The sequence below is a fragment of the Cupressus sempervirens genome, chromosome 9 (assembly GCF_028749045.1).
Source record: "Cupressus sempervirens isolate cs-2001-9-10 chromosome 9, ASM2874904v1, whole genome shotgun sequence".
Taxonomy (NCBI): Eukaryota; Viridiplantae; Streptophyta; class Pinopsida; order Cupressales; family Cupressaceae; genus Cupressus; species Cupressus sempervirens.
Window position 1 is genome coordinate 39509782 of NC_143126.1, and position 17953 is coordinate 39527734.

At 34.6% G+C, this 17953-nt stretch overlaps 1 protein-coding gene across 4 annotated transcripts in view; it reads left to right on the forward strand.

The window, feature by feature from the left end:
- DCL4 (dicer-like 4) overlaps window positions 1–17953 on the forward strand; it is a 337223-nt gene that overhangs the window by 246998 nt on the left and 72272 nt on the right. The window lies entirely within an intron of this gene.

Genomic DNA, 17953 nt, shown 5'->3' on the forward strand with positions numbered 1-17953 from the left:
GATATTTGCATATGGGTCACCAATCCTTTGTAATGGTTTCATTTAGAGATCATACTTGCTTAGAAGGTTTGGAGTTTTCTCCAGTTCTGGCTCTGTAACTGCAGATTTTAGTGAGTTTAAGAATTTCATATTTGTTATTTAATTTTGAGATGACTTTAGAAGTAGCAATTGCACCTTGGTGTGCAATGGGTACACCGAAGATTTATGGAAAGGGACAATAAAAACTAATTTTTAAATGATATGAAGGTATAGTTCTTTCAATGTAATGTTTTTTCTATTTATAGCTAATCTGTAAGAAGTAGGGATTATATATTATGAAAATTGATATGATTTGATAGCTTGTATTTTGTTGAAATCCTATAAAGCCTTTGCAATACATACATTTTGTGAATATCCTGCAATCATATGATCCCATTAGGTGAAATTTGTTAAAGAAAACAAGAGCTAACTGTTTTGAAGAACCTAAAAAAGACATTCCAAAACCATAGACAAGTTCAAAGTCTATAATGGTTCACCCTAAATTAGCTGTATCCACTATCAATGTATGAAATATGTTTATTAACTTTTGAAATACTACTCCATGCATGGTTTGTACACATCTATTTATACAAATATATGCTAACAATTGAAGTGTAGAGAGAAAGTGAAAGGTTATGTGACCGTTGGACTACACATTCCTAACAATGTCCCTCTTGAAATTAAACTGGTATAGTAATGAATTGACATCCCTGCATATTGACTTTTGAATTTTACATGATATCAGTTGACATAAACAACATTGACCAACAAGGGTTGATATTCATAGCTATTTCAAGACTTTGTGAACTTGCAGGAACTCATATATACATTCCACCTTCACTTTCAAAAGATATGCTTGCATATCTTAAAGCACATATGTTTCTCTACAAAACGAAGAGGAAGAACACTTGACCACAATATAAAATGCACTTTCTTCAAAAAAAGCAACCTAGTTGCATGCACTCCAAGTGTATTATATATATCACTAACTATTGTTCCCAAGGTTAAATTGATTTGGGTAATGGGGACATTTTTTGGATTTTTTTTTGTCCCAAGCCTTGTTAGGTTCATCCCAACTTTGGTAAACTATTTTGTCTAGATAGTGTCATAATTTTGTGAAGGTTTTCCATAGTTTTTTGTCATAGGAATTTAATGCATAACTTGTAATGCCTTTGGATAGTGGTAGTTGACACAAGTCACCAAAGAGTTTGATTGAGCGCTCGTCAAATGGTATGTGGTTGTGGGCTAGAAATCCTTTTCACAGCCTAGTATCAATTCTTTCTAGCAACTTTAGGCCTATGAAACTCCTATAATCTATGACAGAATTGAAGGAAATACATGCTTTTTTGGAAAAATATAAGTGTTTGATCTTGTAGGGGTACTATTTCTTTGATTGGCATTCAAAGAATTGTTTATACCTGTATGTTGAATGTTGTGACATATGTAGGTGCAAGGAGTAGAAATGGTGAATTTCCATTTAGTATTGAATCCATGAATGGGAATTTGAGACTTATAATTAGGATTAAAATAATTGTACATGAACTCCTCCCCTATATAAAAATATATTAATTATGAATTAAATAAAAAATTATATACTTGATTTGAACAATTGTGTATACTTGTATTTAATAATTTGCACTATAAGTTTATAATTTAAAAAAATTATTGTATAAGCATATGACTTTACAAAATAATATTAAATATAAATATAATAATAAATTATGTTATAAAGTATTTAATGTTGATTTTATATCATGTAACTCTGATAATATACTGATCTGAACTTCCAGATCGAGCAGATCAGTCTATGCATGAAATCCCTTAGGTAAAACAGGCCTTTATAATTGTTATTTCCTTCGATTATAATCGGAGTCTCTTTGAGGCAGTATTGTTAATGACTAAATTAATAAACTAAGTTAGTTTAGTTACTAACCAATTGTCATCAATGAATATTTGCTGATTTCTTGAAATGAAATTAAGGCCGACCTAGAGAGGGACATGTCCTTTCAAGGACATGCCCCTTGGTTGTTGTATTTATGTAATGTGTAAATGTGGGTAAAGGACACACAAAAAACTCAAGTCTGCTCCTTTAGCATCTACAGCCTTATACGATTTGTAGCAAGTATAAAACATTTGCAGAATAATTATTCTACTCCAAATAACACTTCATATACAGGTCTGATATATTCAAGACCATTTTCAGCAAGTCAAGAAAGGTATTATACCAGTTTGGTTGTTTAGAATTTGCAGAAACTTTACATGGTATCAGAGCTCTGGTAGTGAAACCTAGGCTCTACAAATTTACAATTAGATTTAAATACCTAGCAAACTCCTTCTACCTTCAATGGCTAGCACAATCAGACCCGAAGATAGGTTTGATGGAAAAGAACACTTCGTTGTTGGAAATTTAGAATTATGATGATTCTTGAAGACAATGATGTAATATAGTTTGTTGATAAGGAATGCAAGCAACTTGATGCTAATCTTTATAAAACTATCTGGAGTAAAACAAGCAGGAAAGCCGTACAAATCATATTAGATGGAGTTCAAAATGAATAGTACCTATGCTAATGAAACATCAGACAACATTTAATATGATGAGTGCATTATTAAATGCATATTAGGTTAACAATGCAACTAGAACCCTTGCACTAAAAAGGCAACTAAATCATATATAGATAAAGAAGAGAGAATCTATGAATTCATACTTCCTAAAGGTGGCTAGTCTAAGAGATGAACTTGCAAGTATAGGGACCATAATTGAAGACAAAGAGCTAACACTTATGGCTATACATGGGTTACTGGATTCATAGAAAACATTCTCAAAAGGAGTAAGTGCTAGAGATAATCTTCCAGACTTCAATAGACTTAAAGGGGATTGCCTTCAAGAAGAATCTAGGAAACTTAAGAAAGGAGGAAAATTGGAAACTGAAGATGAAGAACTTCATGTTTTCAACACAAATTCCTATAAAGGTAAGAAGAAGCACTTCAAGAAGAAGAAGGGTAATCAAAGAAATGACAAACCTAAGAGAGATTTATCCAAATTAAAGTACTTCAAATGTTAAAAATTTGGACACCATCGATCTAATTGCCGTGAGAATACAAAGTAGCAAGTAAACTGTACAAACACTATTGGGAAAGTAGAAAACTATGATCTTGAGAAACGTGTATTGTATTCTGCACTATCAAATGATGTATCAAGCAAAGCATGGGTAATTGATAGTGGATCATCTCGACACATTATAGGGTACAAAGAAGTACTAGACTCAATATTAGAAGAAGTTAATGACAAATTTACCATAGGTGATAATTCCACTCATTTAGTCAAAGGAATTGAGAACTACACTTTGAAATTGAAGTTGGGTATTTCTCTCCATCTCAAAAGAGTACTCTATGTACCAGGAATAAAGAGTAATCTAATCTCTGTTACAACACTTGAAGATGATGAACATAATATTGCATTCATGGACGGTAAAGTAATGACATGGCCTAAGAACTCTTCATTTAAGAAATGAAAGTTGATTGGTCAAAGAAAGGGATACTTGTATGAATTAAACATAGAACCTATTCAAGCCTTAATTCATAAAGCTGCTGATATAAACAAAATGTGGCATAGAAAGTTAGGACATCTAAACTTCAAAGCCTTATCAACTATGGAGAAGATGGTTACTAGCTTACCTAAGTTGAATAAAGATCATTCAGGCATATGCAAAGGATGTGCTCTAAGTAAGAACACCAAAAGTCCATTTTGTGATATCACTAGAAAAACTTAAAATGTTTTGGAATTAATCCACTCAGATTTGTGTGGACCTATTTCTGTTCCTTCTTTTGGAGCATTCTGGTACTATATACTTTTTATGGATGATTTCTCTAAGAAAACATGGATTTATTTCTTAAATTGTAAAGAATCAAAAGAAATCCTTAAGAGATTTAAAGAATTTAAAACCTTAACTGAAAACTTATCAAGACACAAAATTAAAACTCTTAGGACTGATAATGGTGGGGAATGAACTTAAGATTTGTTTAAAGATTTTTGTAAAGAAGTAGGAATTAAGGGGGAGTATACTGTTCCTTATAACCTTAGTTACCGATTCGGGCACGTGAATCGGATCCGTGGATTCGTGATTTTTTATTTTTCCCGATTAGGATTCGTGGAGGATTCGTGAATATATATATATATATATTACTGATCTTGCCCAAGCCCCAACTAGTAACAGATATATATATATATATATATATATATATATATATATATTTGTTTCTCTCATTTATTAGTATATATAATGCATAAAAAGGTCATTTTAGTACTAGAAAGCAAAAAAATATATTTAAAAAAGTCATATTAAATAACTTAGACTCACTTAAACCTGTCGATCCTTGAGGATTCACGCTGGATCCTTGAGGATTCGTGCCTAGATTCGTGCAGATCCGGGCAGGATCCTTGTTTTACACAGTGGATTCGTCAAGATTCGTGGCCCACGAATCCTGACGAATCCACTGTGTAAAACAAGGATCCTGCCCGGATCTGCACGAATCCAGGCACGAATCTGGATCCGGATCGGACCCGAATCCGGATCCGGCCTCTAGGGCACGAATTCGGTAACTAAGCTTATAACCCACAACAAAACGGGGTAGCAGAAAGGAAGAATAGAACAATTATAGAAGCAACAAGAGCAATGATATTTGATCAAAATTTAGAATATTGTCTTTGGGTAGAAGCCTCATGTACTGCTATCTATATTCAAAATAGAAGTCTTCACTCCCACCTTAGAGATAAAACTCTTGAAGAAGTTTTTTCTAAGGTTAAACCAAATATAAGCCATCTTAGGATATTTGGGTGCTCGGTATACATACATGTTCCAAAAGAAAAGAGAACTAAGTTAAAACCCTCTGGAAGGAAAGGTATTTTTGTTGGGTATAGTGAAACATCTAAGGCATATAGAGTTTTCATACTTGGTTAGAAAAACATTGAACTTTGTTGTAATGTTTGAAGAAGACTTAGCTTTCAAAAGAGCCCCTAGTTCTGAAAATCCTACACATATACCTCGTTTTGAAGAAAATCATGAATCTGAGTTTCAGAGGGAGAACATTGAAGAAATACAAAATTTTAATACTGAGAAAACTCAAAATCCTAAGAAAAGACCACTTTGGGCTATTAAGGTTGTAGAGGAAGCACAAGACTTCGCTGCACCATCTGGAACCTTCAGCGAAAGTAAAAGACCCAAAAGATTTTCTAGTTATGCAACAAACATGTGTGATTTATCTAAATCAGAACCAACCAATGTTTCAAATGCTAGTAAACCTACAGCTTGGAAGGATGCTATGACGGAAGAATACCAATCCATTATTAGGAATGATGTTTGGGAAATTGTTCCAAGGCCTAAAAGAAAATTTGTTGTTTCTTCTAAGTGGATATTTAAAATCAAGCATGCTGCTGACGGTAGCACTGAAAAATATACATCTAGATTCGTAACTAGAGGATTCTCTCAGAAGGAGGGAATTGATTATGAAAAAACCTTTGCTCTAGTTGCCAGATACACCTCTATAAGAGCAATCCTAGCTATTGCAACATCAAAGGGATGGAAAGTACATCAGATGGATGTGAAAACAACATTTTTGAATGGAAAGATTACAGAAGAGGTATATTTGGAACAACCCAAAGGACTTGAAACTCATAACCCTAAAGTCTTTGTTTGCAGGCTCAGGAAAGCTCTCAATGGGCTTAAACAGGCTCCAAGAGCATGGTATGAAAGAATTGATAAGTATCTCTCTAGTTTAGGATTCTCCAAGAATGAAGCTGATCCAAATCTTTTTTATAAAAAGGATAAAGATGATATGATAATTTTGATACTATATGTTGATGATTTACTAATAACATGTGATGATCATCTTATAGATCAATGCAAGAAAGATCCAATTAGAGAATTTGAAATGAAAGATTTAGGACTCCTTCATTACTTCCTAAGACTATAAGTATGGCAGAACTCTGACAGCATCATACTTAATCAAAGAAAGTATACAATAGACATCTTGAAGAGATTTGGAATGTGAAGCTGTAGATCTACCTATGTCTTCTCCTATGGAGACTAATCTACACAAACTTATGGAAGCAACAAAAAAATCACCCTCCATAGATTCTACTCTTTACAGACAGATGATTGGGCCTCTTATGTACTTGGTAAATACAAGACCTAATATTTGCTATGTTGTCAGTGCTTTAAGTCAATTTATGTGTGAGCCAAAAGAGATTCACCTAGTTGCAACTAAATACATTATGAGATACTTACAAGGCACTCTTAACCTTGGGCTCAAGTATGAGAAAGTTGACTTGGACTTACATGGGTACATAGACTCAGATTAAGCTAGAAGTGTTACTGATAGGAAAAGCACTTCGAGATGTTGTTTCAGTTTAGGCTCAGCGATGATATCATGGATATGCAGAAAATAGGTATCAGTAGCACATAGTTCCATAGAAGCTGAATACATTGCAGCAACAATGGCCTCTCAGGAATTCTACTATTATTCACTGTGATAATTAGAGTTCCATCAAGTTTTCTGTGAATCAAATTTTTCACGATAGGTCCAAGCATATTGAAATTCCTTACCATTATGTAAGAGATATGGTGGATATGAATCCTGTAAAGTTAAAATACATTTGCACTGCAGATTAGACAACAAATATTCTTACCAAATCTCTCTCTCGAGTGAAGATAGATCATTTCAAAAAAAAGACTTGGTATGGTTGAATTATAATACATTTGTATTCTTTAATTGTTAATGAAATAATTTTGAGTTAAAATTATTATTGTCAGATTATTGACTATTATGGGCTTCACCATTTGTATCCATTATCTAAGAGGTGACGATCTTTGAGATAATGAACACTTGTATAAAAGACATTATGAGAGATGACGATCTCTGAGATAATGTACTAAATAGTAGAGAACTACTATTAGATCTAGATGAGTTCAAGATCACATCGTGATATAGACATTCCTATGCCTATGAATCACAACTTGGATAAAGGAAGAATTTAATTATTCTCTAGACTTTATCTTGTGAACTGGCAGATCTTAACTCATGATCATATTGTGATATAGGTCTGTTAGTATCTATGAGTCACAACATGGATAAAGGGAGAATTTTAATCACTCTTCGGGTTTTATCCTGTTTATTGCATGTCATGCAATACTGTTATCACAAGTATAAGTGATAAGTCATATCACTGGTATAGTAATATGACATAGTATCATGTGTTCAATGATACCACATGCTTAGAAGATTCAGAAAGATATAGAGTATCAATCTATGCTTATTCATCTTAATTGATGGTACTAGATATGTTATCTGTCAGTGTGATTATCAAGTTAAGAGGGAGTATTGATTTATATCATGTAACTCTGATAATATACTGATCTGAACTTCCAGATTGAACAGATCAGTCTATGCATGAAATCGCTTAGGTAAAATAGGCCTTTATAATTGTTATTTCCTTTGATTATAATCAGCATCTCTTTGACATAGTATTGTTAATGACTAAATTAATAAACTAAGTTAGTTTAGTTACTAACCAATTGCCATCAATGAATAGCTGCCGATTTCTTGAAATGAAATTAAGGCTGACCAAGAGAGGACATGCCCCTTGGTTGTTGTATTCATGTAAGGTGTAAATGTGGATAAAGGACACACAGAAAACATAAGTCTGCTCCTTTAGCATCTACAACCTTATATGATTTGTAGCAAGTATAAAACATGTGCAGAATAATTATTATACTCCAAATAACACTTCATATACAGATCTGAGATATTTAAGACCATTTTCAGCAAGTCAAGAAAGGCATTATATCAGTTCGATTGTTCAGAATTTGCGGAAACTTTACATTTCAAACACTGTACAATTCTTTGTTTTATATCTAAATTAAAGATGCCTAACTGATATTTATTTTTGAAAAGGACTTAAAGTCACTAAATAAATTTGTATTGTCATTTATATTACTAAGTTTTATATGAAGATCTATTTATGTGCTGGTAAATGGTCTACTTTACAAGCAACTTATTAAGTGTCTATAGAGAGAACAATTTGACAATATATTGGGACCCATCCAACATACCAATATTTTCAGTTTTTATTTTGTATTTTAACTAGAAAGTATGACGTCTATTTTCTATAGGCTTGTAGCATGTTTGTAATTGGTATATATGTACCTTACTAAATCATACCTTCCTCTTTCAATCTGTACTAATGGTGATAAATAAAGATAATTTCTGTAAACATTGGATTAATCCATCTTGATTTCATCATTTCAATACTAAATGATACATTTAGTACTAATGAAAATAATTAATTTTAGAAAGGGGTCCATGGTATTTGAACTATTCTTATAAAAGATAGTTTTTGTGAACAACAGATTTAACTTAAAAATTATATAATTAAATCATAAAAATAATATTATAATATATATGATTTAGAATGGAAAATATGAATGAATAATAACTAAACCCAATGAATATAGAAGAATAACCAAATCAACATCTTCCACCAATCTTAAAATTATAGATGGTAAAACACACAACCCCTCAATGCCATAAAGTTAGAGGAAAATAAGAGAAGACATAAGCCACACGACAGTTCTAAATTTGACAGTTACATTTTATACTATATACAAAAAGAAACCTATCTAGCAATAAACATTTTTTTACTATATATTTAAAGAAACCTATTGAGCAATAAACAATCTTAATCTGTAGACATGTCGACAAACCTCTCATAGATTGAATGACCACATGGACATTTAAAAAAGCTATTGGAGAGAAAATGCTTAAGGCACTCAAAAATAACACTTCAAATGAAAAATTATGGGACTCAAACATTCTTACATGTCTTGACTCTACTTCCACATCTTGCATATCTTGCAATCATACCATTCCATGAGATGACGCTTGTTTGAAGAACTATGTCAAACAATGCACATTGCTTGCCTACATTTGCATGTTTTGTGTACTTGTTCAGGGTAGTCGATGGTTGTCAATAAGCTTTTGTTTTGGGGAAAATGTTGGCATAATTTTTGGATTCTAGCCCTTCCAATGCCAACTGCATTTTATTGAGATCTACTAAATTTGTAAATATTAAAATGAGCAAAGAAAAGATGAACACAAAAACTTAGAAGATAAAACACAAGGACATAAATATTTATCATGGTTCGACAGATCTTGCCAACATCTACACTCTAGCAAAGGAATTCTTATTAATGCTTTAATTGATGCAATTTACATAGACTATACACAGTCATTTATAGAAAGCTCATGGCATATGAAGAGACAAGAAAAAATGAATGGCCATGTGACTGTTGGGTTTCATACCCTAACAATCTCCCCCGTGAAGTCCAACTGGTAGAGCTATGTAGTGTGACATCCCTTGCTTCGTAGTTCGAATCTTATAGAACCACCAAACTTTGAGAAGGTCTCAACTTTCCCTGAATCTATTCTAGCACATTCTGAATGAGTCCTCTCCAAATTAAATCGGAGTAACAAATATCTCCTCTGTATTGCAACCCAGTGCTCACATAATTCACATCATTCTTATAGTTGTTCTCCTTTAAGACAACATTTCCATTGTTATCATTACTAGTCGCTACGGATGTGTAGCTCGAACCACCTAAATCACCATATAGCTGCATTTTGTTTCCATAATGTGGGTGTTTGGAGAAATTCATACCAAAGCCTCCAAGCATACCTTGGTGACCTTCTTTATGACCACTTACTGGGGCCTCTGATCTGTTTGTGGATCTTCTTTCATTGGTTTGAAAGGATGGTGACTGAGAGAAATTGTGCACCATGGGAATTAAAGTCCCAACATAGCGATTGAATGCCTCATGTGGCAATGATACTTGTAGAGAATCTTTTTCTCTCTCTATTTGATTAGTCCAGGGTGATGCAGTGCAAGGCCATGTGAACCCCCAATGGTGGTGACCAATCCCCCCCACAAAACCACTTAGTGGAAACACAACACAAGATACAAGATCTGATAGAAACCAAACTCTTAATTCATGAAACAATTGATTACATGCAATGTGTCAGGCTATAAGTTCTTTCTGGTTATGACCATATACAAAGCAATTACAGTAACAATTCTACAAGACCTTACAAGATCCAAAAAATCCCAACCGTAGCTAGCCTGGATCTGTAACAGCACAACAATCCAGTAGAAACTCTAAGCAAGATCTAAACTTGTGCTTGCAAGCCACCAAGCAATCTCCTTGTTTTCTAAGACCACACTTAGCTAGTATCTTTGTTCACAATTTGCAACTCTAGATTCCTTCATGAATCTCTACTACTCAAATGCATACCTACAAGACTACCCAAACCCTCCTTATATACTTGCACGACCACAAGTCGACCTGTTCCAAATAGAATCATCAAGAACCCAAATAAACATAATATGCATTAGTCAGCTTACATAAACCATTAAATACACACAGGAGAAAGAACCAAGACCACAAATAGGTCGTCAGACATCCCACGATCGATCCACTTCACGATCACGTGCAACACATATTAAATGCACCAAATCGGTTGATCACATCTCCAAGAACATTCATTTGCTGAAGCAAACCACCAAGTGTTAGCAGTAACCACCAAGCAATCCAAGTATCACCAAGCACACCTAGAAAGAACGTCCACTGAGCACCATAAGCATCACCATGTTCCTTAAGTCACCAAGTCTCTAGGGATAAACTACAACCCAGAACTACCCTAGTAGTCACCGAGCATCAACTTCTTTCAACAGAGTCCACCCAACTCAAAGGTCAAAACCAGACCAACATACAAAATTGCCAACTACCCTATGATGCTATTGCATTAGACACTCTAGGTGCAAAAAGATGTTCTTAATATCTAGAACATCTTTTGGGATTCAACACATAAACCTCGAAGTGGTTCTTGACATACATGTCCTCCAAGTGTTCAACTTGTACATTCTTGTCTTTTTTCCACTTCTACAAATTCTCTCCTACAATAGACAATTCTTTAGTCTGCTTCTTCACATCCTTCCGCAATGTACCATAGGTTTACTTTCTGCACTGATCTCTAACCCTTTGAGAATCCTTGAACTCAACATGCTTATCAAAACTCAGGTTCCTCCTACTAAAATCTACATTCTGCAAAGGAATCAGTGAAAACTTCATGCCACCCTTCTCAATAGTAAACACATACTTGACACATTCACAAACTGCCCTGCAATCGTACTTCCAAGGTCTACCAAGTAATATGTGACAACTACTTATGTCCACTGTATCACACAACACTTGATCCACATACTGTCCAATTCGAAAATCAACAAGACATTGCTCCCTCACTTTGAAGAGCATGTTCATTTTGCAACCAACTAATCCTATAAGGACAAGGATGTCTCACTCTCTTCAAACCAATTTTTTGAGCCATCTCCTCAACAACTAGGTTATCAATACTACCACTATCTACAATCACATTCCAACAATTACCTCCAGACTTGCATCGAGTCCTGAAGAAATTCCTTCTCTAACAAGGTTTTGACACCTTCTTACCAAACAATACTCGTTGAACTAGCAAATTATCTTCCACCTTGGGCTCATTCACCAAGTCCTCATTCTCATTCACCACAACTCTTCTATCACTGACCTTTTTGATAGCATTGGGACATTCGAATGATCTATGTCCTTCACCACATTTGTAGCAAGTTCCCTTAAATCTACCTCTACCTGTCATGTTCTTCTGTTCAACAGGTTTCGGTTCATCCTCACCAATTTGTTTATCCTTCACCGAGTGCTCCTACTTCTCCTTCCCTCGAGACCTTGATGTCTTCTCTTCAACTTATCTTTTACCTTTAGAGCATACCGATAAGCATCCTCAACTGAATCAATCTTTGTCATACCAATCCCATCCTGAATATTGAATCTCAAACCATTAACATACCTAGCCACCTTCTCCTTAAAAGGTTCCCTAAGTTTAGACCAAATAGTTAACTTGTAAGACTCCTCGGTATAATTCTTCACAATCATATTATTCTATTTCAAATTTTGTAATCTCTTAAACAACTCAAGTTCATCATCAACAAGAATGAACTTAGCCTTTAGTTGTATCACCACCAACCTCCACCTAGTGATCTTCATTTCACCTTCCTCTTCTCTATCACGTTGTAATTCTTTCCACTACAAAGCAACATTTCCTTACAACTTAGTCTATGCCAACCTCACTCTAAGCGGATCTCCAATATCATCTAATTTAAAATGGTCTTCCAACTCACGAATCCAATCAATCAGGTCTTCAGGATTCAAAGTACCTGAGAAATTAGAAACATCCATCTTATGCTTCAGTTTCAACCGAGCGTCAAATCTATGAAAGTGGCTAGTTCGGTCTTCCACAGATCTCTCCATTCGATCGGTTCTATCCTCACCACTAGATCCAACAACCTCAAGTGTCTCCAACAACTTCCTCATAACCACCTTCCATACCCACGTTCCTTGGTACACTAGCAGTAGCTCTCATGATCTCAACAACCATATCATTCTCAAATAACTCCATCTTAGATTTGAAATTTGATCTAATCTTCTCTAAAATCTTAGTCTCCATAGCATCATAGAGATTTGCAATCGCCCTAGGGTCCAATCTTCTTGGAGGCATCTTCCAAGATCTTCGAAAATCTTCTGCAACAAATCACTAACCAAATCCAACGTTTGCTCTATTACCACTTGGCGCAATGCACGACCAAGTGAACCCCAATGGAGGTGACCAAGCCCCCAACAACAATGATACAACATAAAAACAACACAAGATACATGATCTGATAGAAACCCAACTCTTTATTCAAAAAATAATTGATTGCACGCAATGTGTCGAGTTGTAAGGCCTTCCTAGTTATGACCAAATACAAAGCAATTATAGTAACATTTTTGCAAGACCTAACAAGATCCAAAAACTCCCAACCCTAGCTAGCCCAGATCTGTAGTACCACAATAATTTGGTAAAAACTCCAAGCAAGATCTAAACTTGTGCTCGCAAGCCACCAAGCAATCTCTTTATTTCCTAAGCCCACACTTAGCTATTAGCTCTACTTACAATTTGCAACTCCAGATTCCTTCTTGAGTGTTCGCTACTCAATGCATGCCTACAACACTACCCAAACCCGCCTTATATACTTGCATGACCACAAGTCGACATGTTACAAATGGAATCATCTAGAACCCAAATAAACATTATATACCTTAGTCAACTTACAACAATCATTAAATGTACATAGAAGAAAGAACGAAGACCACAAATATGTCCTCACACATCCCACAATCGATCCACGTCAGTATCATGCACAACACATATTAAATGCAACAAGTTGGTTGATCACACCTCTAGGAACATTCATTCAGTGAAGCAAACCAGCGAGTGTCAGAACCAAACACTGAGGACGCCAAATATCACCAAGCACACCTAGCAAACATGTCCACCGAGCTCCCATAAACAACACCGAGCACAAGTTACACTGAGCAGATATCAATTGAGCACCATAAACATCATGAAGTTCCTTCAATCACCGAGTCTCTCAGGCAAAACTACAACCCAAAACTACCCCAGTAGTTACCTGTAATAACCCCAACCGGTTATAACTTGATCAAATATTAATTTCTTTCAGGTTTGACATTTCGTCAAACACTTGGCAGGTATCAATGATTTCTTATGATGATATTGATGCATATAAAAAGGAAGTTAATATGGAATATTGAAATGAAAGTATTTCTCTCCACACAAGGATAGATAATTAGCTCAAAAGCAATTATTCTAAAGCTTTATTAAAATTAACAATGGCTGCAATGATGTAAATTATTACAAGAAATGAACCTATCCAATGTATAGTTTGTAGAATGATTGCAGAAGACTTCAAATTATGCACTCTCCTTATACCAACAGACCCAATTTGCAATGTCTGGATGTGTAGATTAAACACCAATAATGAGAGCAGGCCTTGTAAATGTAACTGCAGTTCCTTATAAATTCCAAATGCAGATCTAAATGTTGAATGCCACACCCTTTGACTGTGAATGCTGACTATAGTTGTAACATTTGGATCTTCTACAACCTTAAAATCAGCTTAAAATCAGCTGAATTTAATATTCTAATTTATCTGTTGAGGTATATCTAAACTAACTACTAATAACTAAATCTATTTTAATTACTGAATTTCAAATTTATCTTAATGTTTGAGAATACTGAAATTTAACTCTAATCTAAATTGTTGTAAAGAAAATCTGCATCTAACATACTAAAAAGAATCAATTTATGATACATCTATTACAGGGAAAGAATCTTTCAGTTATATTGCATAAAAGAAATAAAGAAACTTAAATAAAACAAAGATACGTACTGATTTACTTGAGAGACTTATCCAATTAATTGACCAAGCTCTGACTTTGGTGAGAGGAGAAGCATTAACGTAGGCTTAACCTCCCAACTGCGGACTTTTTTACTTATCTGCACAAGTTCTAAATAAATAGAACGACCCTCCGTACCCTGAGGTCAGGCTTGGGATGTTCATCGATCCAGTCATTGGAGTAGTTAGGTGGATTGAGGTCCCAATAGCTATTCGATTGAATAGCTGAAGTATCAGGACAACAACGCGATCATTTTGTTGTGGCATGTTTGCCCATTTATCGCCCTGGCCAGGGATTTCAGAACGTGGGTTTTTATAACCCGATCTCCACTGCTCACCTTGACAATTAATTATCAAAGTGGAATTACATGAGCTTTTCAGATTATTTTGTATATTATCAGTTACTGATGTCTTTCTTGTTTTTCTTTTTGTCAGATTCATCTACACCTCACACCATCAATAGATCTTTTGATTAGTGATTTCTTGGTGCCTAAATCCATTACATCTTATACTTTTCATAAGATTATGACTCTGCATGTTCAGAATTTCTTTGGTATTCAGAGTTGATCATTATTACTGATTTTGGTTGATTGAGACAGAACATTTCATGACACAATTCTACAGACTTATGACACGGTTTGATAATGGTATAGTTTTACAATCTAAAGCATTGTTGAATGAAGTGGTAATATTAGACAAATAGAATGAGATCAGAAGTCTTATTGCTTTTTTTATCGACACTATCATAAGCATCATCTACTTTTATTGCTAATCAATGTTTACAAACTCTGTTGGTATTCTACTAATATGATAAGCACAAGTGTAATATTATGACTCAATCTGTACACACAACTCCTTCACACTGTTTCAACCCGACTCAAAAAAGAAGACAAAAAAAGATGGAAAAACATGAGCAAAGGAAATAAAATCGTTTTTAGTTCACCCTTACTTGTCTATAGTTTACTGTGCGCCCTACTTGATGAAGTCTTCAATATAAGCTGAATTCCATCGCTTAGAATATGTGCAAGAATGGCTTCACGTAAACTCAAATGTATGATTTCATGGTTAAACAAAATGATGTGGCAGGTGATGAATGTTTGGGCAGAAAGGTCGATGGATCTTAGAAGGAAGTCTAGAACGGATAACTCATGGCAGAGAGACTTTCATTTATCACCAACTCGGGTTACATGAAGACAAATATTTGAGACCATGGCGGAAGCATGAACAGACGGGAATGTTGTTACCTCCTTTCGAAAACGACAAGGTAGTATACAAAAGATATTGATCGGCTTTCCATCTTCTGCCGTTACAATATTGAAATGTGATTGAAATTCCCATCGATTGGAAAGTATGAAATGTTGGAACAAGGGGTGAAAAGTTTTATTAATATAATTTAATGTTATATTATTATTTTGGTTTGTTTATAATTAAGTATATACAAAGTGACATTATTGTATTATAGATCCTAATATAATAGTGCCACTTTGCAATATTTAATTGTGATTTTAATCAAAATAATGATATAATATTAAATGATATTATTATTTAATAATTAAAGGTAAGATTTTATTATTAATTAATATTACAATCTTATATTATTTTTAGCTCATGTAACTTTCCACTTTGAACTTTGTTGTCAAGCTTTAACAATCTTGCCATGACGTCCTTTGATCAAACCTGATATTCCTGATAACTAGGTCATATGTTCATCCCATTTCCGTATGACCTCATTTCGTAATGCTTCCCCTCCTTCTCGAGTCTTTATCCTGCAACCTTCAAAACAATCATTCTCGCCAAAAACATCAATTTCATAATTCATAATTTGCTTAAATAATATCGTTAGGAATTTCATCATAAATAATAACTGATTGAACAACGGTTAAAAACTATATTCGTTTCACATGAACACAATGGCTTAAAACTATATTCATTTCACATGAACACAACGGCTAAAAACTATATTCATTTCACATGAACACAACGGCTAAAAACTATATTCATTTCACATGAACACAACGACTATTTTTAACTAAAGAGAATTTAGGGCAAAAATTGGGATGTAACAATAGTAGAACAGTCTTAAGCCTCGAACATGTAACCGCAGCCCATAAGCAAGTCAATATAGCTATAAGAGTTTATGGAAGCAGTCACCAATATCCGCCCCCCCCACACCCCCAAATCCAATTTTCTTCAACACTTAATCACTTCTCAAAAACAATTAGCAATAGAAGAGAAGCTAGGGCAAAATAGTATACTCCAGCACTAATTTCCAATTCCAATTCCCAAAATAATTTTCAGACTTGACAACTCTCAACCAAAATCAGGATAATAATAGATAATGACTTCCAGCAACAGTAAGAGCAGTAGGAAGAAAAAACAATTCCTCAAAATTAATTCACAATACCTCAACTGTGAATTACTTGGTACTTCTCCAATCCAAACCCTTATACTTCAGCAAGGGCACAAACCACAAACTTAGAATTGTCACAAAGACAACAAAGGCAAATAGGTAATCAAATAATCAGATGCTTTTCTCATCAAATGTCCTCATATTTATAATCTCCAAATGGCACTGGTTTCCCAAAAGAACTCCACTTAAGAAGCTTACTCTACACAACACTAGAATATATTAAAGTGCCATTAATATAATTTATTAATTGCTTTTGGCTCCAGGAAAAAACCTTTTCCACCAGAACTTCAAATTCTTACATGCAAGGCCCCTGTTTCTTGTTCCCACGATTTAAAACTTTACGTCCTGGTTCCAACGAGTTATGATACTGAGGTGACCAACAAATAGTACCAAAAAAAATAACAACCTCAGTGTATTTAGATGAATAATAATAATTCACCCGTCTTGCGAAAACAACTGAAGAAGCATCAAATTCAAAATCTGACAACACCAAAGTGATCCCGATGATGAAAGACGATGAATGAACTTGACAGGGTGACTTACTATAAATAGACACTCCCTCCAAGATTCTTGGAGCCTAAACGAGAAGTTCGAAATAAAAATCAAGAGCGTCACCCAACTCCTCTAACTCAACTGAGCTCATTACAATGAATAGTTTGACTTACTATAAATAGTAAGTCCTTCAAATGGAGCCAAAACACACCATAAGCTGTTGGAAAGCCTATAACCACATAACTGAGACCCTCAAATCCTACTGCCAGCTTAAGAGGGTTGCAATGGTGAATTGACCTAGCCAGTTGCAAGAAGCTGCTAAAAAAGGGGACATTATAGTCCTCCCTTTGTAAGATTGCTTGTCCCCAAGCAATCCTAGAGCAGAATTGACATCACAATCTACTTAGATCCCAAAGTTAGAACTACGTACTATCCTTGCTGTGTATAAGCAACTCCTGTAGCACCAATACCCAAATAATAAGCATCAATATCAGAATCATCTGAACTCATCAGAACTCAACCCAACTGAAATACCAACCCTGTTCACACATGAGTCCCCATCAAACTGATACTCACACCTAACTGCAGTGTGGTAATGGTAACAAATATAAGTACTTGAAACACTACCATCAACTCCA